Here is an 8,576-nt window from a genome sequence, read left to right as displayed (position 1 = left end):
GACGGTGGTCATTCACTACTTTAGGTCCCTACGTGGACATTTATGGGAGCGGACGGTGGTCATTCATTACCTCAGGTTCTTCCATGGACATTTATGGGAGCTGAAGGTGGTCATTCATTACCTCAAGTCCCTCTATGGACAGTCATTACCTCAAGTCCCTCCATTGACATTTATGGGAGCTGACAGTGGTCATTCACTACTTTAGGTCCCTCCATGGACATTTATGGGAGCTGACGTGGTCATTCATTACCTCAGGTACCCCCATGGACATTTATGGGTGCTGACGTGGTCATTCATTACCTGACCTCCATGGACATTAATGGGAGCTGACGGTGGTCATTCACTACCTCAGGTCTCTCCATGGACATTTATGGGAGCTGACGGTGGTCATTCACTACCTTAGGTCCCTACGTGGACATTTATGGGAGCTGATGGTGGTCATTCCTTACCTCAGGTCCCTCTATGGACATTTTTTGGAGCTGACGGTGGTCATTCATTACCTCAGGTCCCTCTATGGACATTTTTTGGAGCTGACGGTGGTCATTCATTACCTCAGGTACCTCCATGGACATTTATGGGAGCTGACGGTGGTCATTCCTTATCTCAGGTCCCTCCATTGACATTTATGGGAGCTGACAGTGGTCATTCACTACTTTAGGTCCCTACGTGGACATTTATGGGAGCTGACGGTGGTCATTCATTACCTCAGGTTCTTCCATGGACATTTATGGGAGCTGAAGGTGGTCATTCATTACCTCAAGTCCCTCTCTATGGACAGTCATTACCTCAAGTCCCTCCATTGACATTTATGGGAGCTGACAGTGGTCATTCACTACTTTAGGTCCCTCCATGGACATTTATGGCAGCTGACGTGGTCATCCATTACCTCACCTCCATGGACATTAATGGGAGCTGACGGTGGTCATTAATTACCTCAGGTCCCCCCATGGACATTTATGGGTGCTGACGTGGTCATTCATTACCTCACCTCCATGGACATTAATGGAAGCTGACGGTGGTCATTCACTACCTCAGCTCCCATAAATGTGCATGGAGGGACCTGAGGTAGTGAATGACCACCGTCAGCTCCCATTAATGTCCATGGAGGTGAGGTAATGAATGACCACGTCAGCACCCATAGATGTCCATGGGGGGACCTGAGGTAATGAATGACCACTGTCAGCTCCCATTAATGTCCATGGAGGTGAGGTAATGGATGACCACGTCAGCTGCCATAAATGTCCATGGAGGGACCTGACGGTGGTCATTCACTACCTTAGGTCCCTACGTGGACATTTATGGGAGCTGACGGTGGTCATTCATTACCTCAGGTCCCTCCATGAACATTTATGGGAGCTGATGGTGGTCATTCCTTATCTCAGGTCCCTCCATGGACATTTTTTGGAGCTGACGGTGGTCATTCATTACCTCAGGTACCTCCATGGACATTTATGGGAGCTGATGGTGGTCATTCCTTATCTCGGGTCCCTCCATGGACATTTATGGGAGCTGACGGTGGTCATTCATTACCTCAGGTCCCTCCATGGTCATTTATGGGAGCTGATCCCACTGACCTACGCATGAATGTACCATCATACCATTATAATTATTAGCGAGGGTTCCCTGAGTCTGGAACGTTATTTCCAGGGTTTCTCCATGTTAGGTTGAGGAAGGCTGTCCTAGACTCTACATAGCTCAGTTCACAAAGGGCGTACCAGTATGTCCTCCCGTAACATCAGGGGAGCGCATCGGCTGTATAGGTACAGTGGCCAGACCGCAAGAGGTTAGATGAAGTCCTTCATCACATATTACATGTCACAGAACATTTGTGGAGGAGCCGAGATTAGGAAATATCTTGTTAAAAGCCTTTAATTAATCGTGTGTAGCACTCAGCAGTACCAGTTAATAACTCTCAGTTCACTGCTAAGAGTATGCTAAGCTCTTAAACTGCCAGCTCCTAATTTCCTCAATCTCTGCACGCAACATCTTACATATTGCCGCTGGTCTCTCAGACACAATGGAACATTGTTTTCTCTTTTGCATTATTACCTCTGTCCTAATCTGTTACATACTATAAAGCGCCGGTGCTGTTTGGATGGATATCAAGGCCTGTTTATAAAAGCTCATTTTTTTTATTCCCCCACAGGAAGTATCAATTCCAAGACCTTTGCTTGCTCGGAACAATTTCTCAGCTCGTCTTTTGCTCTTGTAGTACTACCCTTTACGGAGCCACTGAGTATTCTGGGTACCCTGTTCAATACCAAGACTTGACAGAGTGTTGTCCCTGCTGACACCAGCAAAAAACTTTGGTCAGGTGACTCCCTGGCTGTCACACAAAGGATAAACCCATCCACCCAGATGACGTTCATGAGAACGAAACGCGTCGGGACGAAACATTGACCCTACTGCTTGATTGGTTTTAAAACGCTTGTTATGTTCACCTAAATGTGAGTGTAAACTTTTTTATCCATATACTGCAAAGTACATTTTTTATACGGATTCACGCTATGTGCACCCTCGTTTTTCTTTTCTTTATACTCTGAGTCGCTTGGAATACTTACTATTGGAAGTGTCTATTGATACCATCTGGATGGTTTCCTATTGAATGGTTCCATATTGAATATTCTCCATAAGAGTGCCTAAGAGTTTCATTGACCTGTCTAATATTGGAGTCGTTTTGGATTCTGGACACCAGTACCCTATAAGCTTGATCGACATACTTCCTTGGGTCTGATCCCTCTGGTAAGCCTCTCATCATTATTACCTGGTGGTGGACCTTCTATCAATTTTTTCGATTACACAGTCACTTTCAGTTGGATTGCTTTGATTTTCTTCACAGACTTTAATCAGCATATTTACACTGGGCTAGATTCACATAGATTAGCGGATCTTTAGATCCGCGTAATCTATGTGATTTACGATCCGCCGGCGCACTTTTGCGAGGCTAGTGCAGTATTCACAAAGCACTTACCTCCAAACTTGCGCTGGCGGATCGTAACTCCCCCGGCGGAATTCAAATTCCGCGGCTAGGGGGAGTGTACAATTTAAATCAGGCGCGTTCCCGCGCCGATTTAACTGCGCATGCGCCGCCGGCAATATTTCCCGTGGCGCATGCTTCAAATGACGTCGCTAGGACGTCATTGTTTTTGGCGGCAACGTAAATTCCGGCCATCCGTATTCCTGACCGACTTACGCAAACGACGTAAAAATTTGAAACTCGGCGCGGGAACGACGGCCATACTTAACATTAGCTACCCCTCATATAGCAGGGGTAACTATCCACCGGAAAAAGCCGAACGCAAACGCCGTAAAAAAAAAAGCGACGGGCGGGCGTTCGTTTCTGAATCGGCGTATCTCCTCATTTGCATATTCGTCGCGAGTAAAACACGAAACGCCACCTAGCGGACAGCGGAAGATTGCAGCCTAAGATCCGACGGTGTAAGTCACTTACACCAGTCGGATCTAAGGGAGATCTATGCGTAACTGATTCTTATGAATCAGTCGCATAGATCCGACCGTCGGATCTCAGACATACGACGGCATATCAGGAGATACACCGTCGTATCTCTTTGTGAATCTGGCCCACTGTGTTTAGTGGACTGTATGAGCAGCTACGGTGTTTTTATTCTACTTGCTACAAGATTTATTCACACTGGCCCAGATTCAAGAAGCACTTGCGCCCGCGCAACCATAGGTTGCGCGGCGCAAGTGCTTACTTGCTCCGGTGTAACGAGTGCTCCTGATTCAGGAACCTCGTTACACCGACTGCAGCCTAAGATATGACAGGCATAAGCCTCCTTATGCCTTCATATCTTTGGCTGCATTCTTGCGTTGGCCGCTAGGGGGCGCGGCCATTGTGATCTGTGTATAGTATGCAAATTGCATACTAACACCGATTCACAAAAGTTGCGCGGGCCCTGCGCACGCAAGGTACGGAGTTTCCGTACGGCGACTTTAGCATAAGGCTGCTCCTACTCATAGTAGGCGCAGCCAATGCTAAAGTATAGCCACCCTTCCCGCTCGTGAAATTAGAATTTCACGTCGTTTACGTAAGTGATTCGTGAATGGCGCTGGACGCCATTCACGTTCACTTAGAAGCAAATGACGTCCTTGCGACGTCATTTGCCGCAATGCACGTCGGGAAAGTTTCCCGACGGAGCATGCGGTGTTCGCTCGGCGCGGGAGCACGCCTAATTTAAATGATTCCCGCCCCCGGCGGGATCATTTACATTAGGCGCCCTTACGCAGGGCAAATTAGCATAGCGCCCGCGCAATTTACGGAGCTACTGCTCCGTGAATCGCGGGCAAATCAAAATATTTGCGTGGGCGCAGAGCAAAATCTTTGCCCTTTGCCCACGCAAATATTGCACGGATCTACCTGAATCTGGGCCACTGTCTTTCTCAATCTTTTATACAGATTTTTTTAGCGCTACACTTATTTTCTTTGTTTGGTTTGTGTTACAAAATTGATCTAATTTTGTAGTGTTGGCTGCCATTAATTTATTGCATTTTGGTTAGCGCGGTGAATGTATGTACACATTGTATATATATTGTATTTTAAAACATGCCCATGGCTGCAGCTGTGAGTTTGTTTTAAAGCGGATCTTCACCTTCTAAATAAAGTTCCCTTTAGTAACTCAACCCTGTGGTGTTCTGCCTGTGCTAAGAGCTAATCTAATAATCAGACATCCCCCCCCTTACATAGTCAATTACTGGGACGCTCCGTGTGCTGCTGTTTCTCCTCCGCTAGCTCTTATGCAGCTGAGAACAGAGGGAATGTGATCACTTTTAAAAAAGGAAAAAAAAAAACATGCACAAATCTTTTGCCTTTTTTATTTCTATTTTAAATTGAATGGGTTGTTTTACAAGGTGAGGGGTCACATATACTTGCAGGAGATGCATTCAATGCATTCAGATAAAAAAAAACTTCTATGTGCAGCAGCCCCCCCCCCCCCCCCCAACACTTACCTGAGCTCCATCTCTATCCAGCAATGTTGTATGGAAGCCACGAAGTCCAGGAATGCTCCTCATTGGCTGAGACAGCAGCAGGCGCCATTGGCTCCCGCTGCTGTCAATCAAAGCCAGTGAGCCAATGAAGAGAGAGAGGGGTGGGGCCGAGCCGTGGCTCCATGTCTGAATGGACACACAAAGCTGGGGCTCAGTTGCCCCCATAGCAAGCTGCTTGCTGTGGGGGCACTTAGCAGGAGGGAGGGGCCAGGAGCGCAGACGGGGGACCCGAGAAGAGGAGGATCAGGGCTACTCTGTGCAAAACCATTACACAGAGCAAGAAAGTATAATAAAACAAGACTTAAAGCGGGAGTTCACCCATAAAAAATGTTTTACCCGTAGATTGATGCTCATTTTGTCTAGGGGAATCGGCTAGTTGTTTTAAAATCGAAGCTGTACTTACCCTTGTAGAGAGCGATCTTCTCCGCCACTTCCGGGTATGGGTCTTCGGGAGCGGGCGTTCCTTCTTGATTGACAGTCTTCCGAGAGGCTTCCGACGGTCGCATACATCGCGTCACGAGTAGCCGAAAGAAGCCGAACGTCGGTGCGGCTCTATACGGCGCCTGCGCACCGACGTTCGGCTACTTTCGGAAAATCGTGAAGCGATGGATGCGACCGTCGGAAGCCTGTCGGAAGTCTGTCAATCAAAATAGGAACGCCCAGTCCCGCAGCCCATACCCGGAAGCGGCGGAGAAGATCGCTCTCTACAACGGTAAGTACAGCTTCGATTTTAAAACAACTAGCCGATTCCCCTAGACAAAATGAGCATCCATCTAGGGGGAAAAAATGTTATTTCCGGGTGAACATCCACTTTAAGTATCACTTTAAGTACTCTTGTGTGAACGAAGGCCAAAATTAAATATTAACTGCCAAAACATTGCATTACCCAGAGATTACGTAACTGTAATATTGAGTTGTTGAGTTTTGTCAAGTGTTACCTATCACTAGCATGCTTCACTCCAACGGCTACGTCCACTGTGGTGTAAAGTGGCATGACTGTACACATTCAATGGAAAATCAAACCACTGTCACTGCCCTTCAGTCATCCGTGTCTGCAGACTAGGAAACTGAACGACACTTTCCATTATTATTACCCCTGTCTAATATTATACAGTATATATTGCCAAAGCTTTACAATATAAGGCTGGGCTCACACTACAACACGCAGAGGCTCACAGCAGGAGTCCGGTGCGTCTCCATTCACTGTTTCATGGTTTCAGGTACGATTTCAGCAGTGGTGGCTCGTGGTTTTTTATTTGGGGGGGGTGGGCAAACAACCATACACACCCCCCCCCCCCGTGGCACCTCAAATCTCCCCACCCCCACTCGCTGGGATCGGGTGGCGGTGGACATCAAGGCGCGGAGGGAATCGGGGCATTGGCGGACATCAGGCTGTGGCTGGCATCGGGTAGCGGCTCCTCCTCCCTACTCCTCGCTTATGCCGAGCGTCCCCCCCTTCTCTTCCTAGGCGTCCAATAGGATTGCCTTTCCTTTCAGCCAATCGGGTGACTGGTATCAGCAGGGCTGCCATCAGAGGGATACAGGCAGTACACCTGTAAGGGGCCCGGAGGTCCCCAGGGGCCCGGATGGCAACCCCCTTTTTTTTTTTAGGGGTCTGGAGACCCCCAGGGCCCCAGATGGAAACCCCCCTTTTTTTTGTTTATTTTTTATAAAAAATATATATATATATATATATATATATATATATATATATATATATATATATATATATATATATATATATATATATATATATATATTTAAATTTATTTTTTATTAAAGGGACAATTTTTTTTTTTGTCCCCAGGGGCCCCAGATGGAAACCCCCCCTTTTTTTTATTTTTATAAAATAATATATATATTTTTTTTAATATTATTTTTTTATTAAAGGGACAATTTTTTTTTTTTAGGGGTCCAGAGGTCCCCTGGGGCCCGGAGATCCCCAGGGCCCCGGATGACAGCCCCCCCTTTATTTTATTATATTATTATTATTATTAAAGGGCCCAGAGGTCCCCAGGGCCCCGGATGGCTACCCCCCTTTTTTTATATATATTTTTCTTTATTTCTTCTTTTTTTTGTAAAGGGCCCCCCCGCTTCCCAATTCGTGGCAGCCCCCCCCGCTTCTCAATTTCAGGCGGCAGCACCCCCCTCCCCCGGTTCTGCTCCAGGGGGCCCATGCCTGAAGCTGTGTAAGGGGCCCCATAATTCCTGATGGTGGCCCTGGGTATCAGACCCGCTCCTCGATTGGCCGTGAGGAGGATCAGTGCTCATTCGCTGTTGTAACATCTGGGCGGCCTCGTAGCGCAATGCTCTGCGCCACAAACTGACCCTATTTTGACCATAAGTGACGGGGGGGGGGGGGAGTTCCAGTGTTACATTGTGCTCAAACCCCCATTCCAATCGACTCCACAAGTTTCGAGTCAACTTTTAAGAACATTGAATCGTTCCTTGAGGGAAGGAGAGAGATTACACAGACTTCTTCCATCTCTGGGAGTCTCCTTCGTTGCGTAAGGTTAGAGACATTCTGACACCCCTATTCAGGTGTTCCCATGCATGTGCCTTGCTCGTTCATCTCAAATACCGGTGCGCTGGCCAAGTCAGGTTTTCCTAACAGGCCTGAAACCTAAGAACTTTTCCTAGACAAAAGCTCGACAGCAGGAAGGTGTACGGAGTTCACTGAAAGGGGCCATTGTCACCGACGCCTTGGGAAATGCATGCAGAGATCTGCCTCGTAGGAGGCTTTTTGTTCCATCTGTGGTCTCCACTTAGGCTTGTTGTTTTCTCCAGCAGCAGAAGTTTAGGTTCGTCGTTTGCATCTTAAATAAAATGAAGAAAAACATATGATAATTACGTTGTACCATGCATGTTAGTTATCGCCATGAACGTTGGAGTGAGAGCAAAAATTATTGGGCCATCATTCACGGTAACTCAGAAGTGATAACCTGTAAAGGCTTTTGAAGCATCCCTTATGGACAGTTTTGAGGACCATAGTTTTTTGCCATTTTGCCGGTACGCCCAAGCTTAAAGCAGAGCTCCACCCAAATAGGGGAAGCTTTCGATTGTTTGCACCTCCCTCACCTCCACTGACACTTTTTGGGGGAGGGGGGAGTGGGTACCTGATTTTGACAGGTACCCGGTCCCACTTCCAGCCCGGGTCACCACGGCAATCTGAGCCAGAAGTTTCGCCCCCCTCCTTCCCACGCAATCTTCTGGGACACATCACAGGTCACATCAATAGTCCCGGGACTATTCACAAGACACATTGCTGCTCGCACGTGTGTAGTAGGAAACCGGCTGTGAAGCCAAAAGACTTCCCTTACTTGTTATGCCGGCGCCTGCAGCCAAAGCCAATTGAAGAATCAGTTTGGGTGAGGACATCCCTGGACAGGTAAGTGTCCTTATATTAAAAGTCAGGAGCTACAGTATTTGTATCTTTAAAGAGGAGTACATATATAGCCGGATTCAGGTACATTTGAGCGGGCGTAGCGCAGCACATTTGCGCTACGCCGACGTAAAATAGAGAGACAAGGCCAGTATTCACAAAGCACTTGCTCCCTAAGTTACGTCGG

Source organism: Rana temporaria, chromosome 11, assembly GCF_905171775.1.
Source record: "Rana temporaria chromosome 11, aRanTem1.1, whole genome shotgun sequence".
Classification (NCBI taxonomy): domain Eukaryota; kingdom Metazoa; phylum Chordata; class Amphibia; order Anura; family Ranidae; genus Rana; species Rana temporaria.
Note: the sequence above shows the minus strand (reverse complement) of the source record.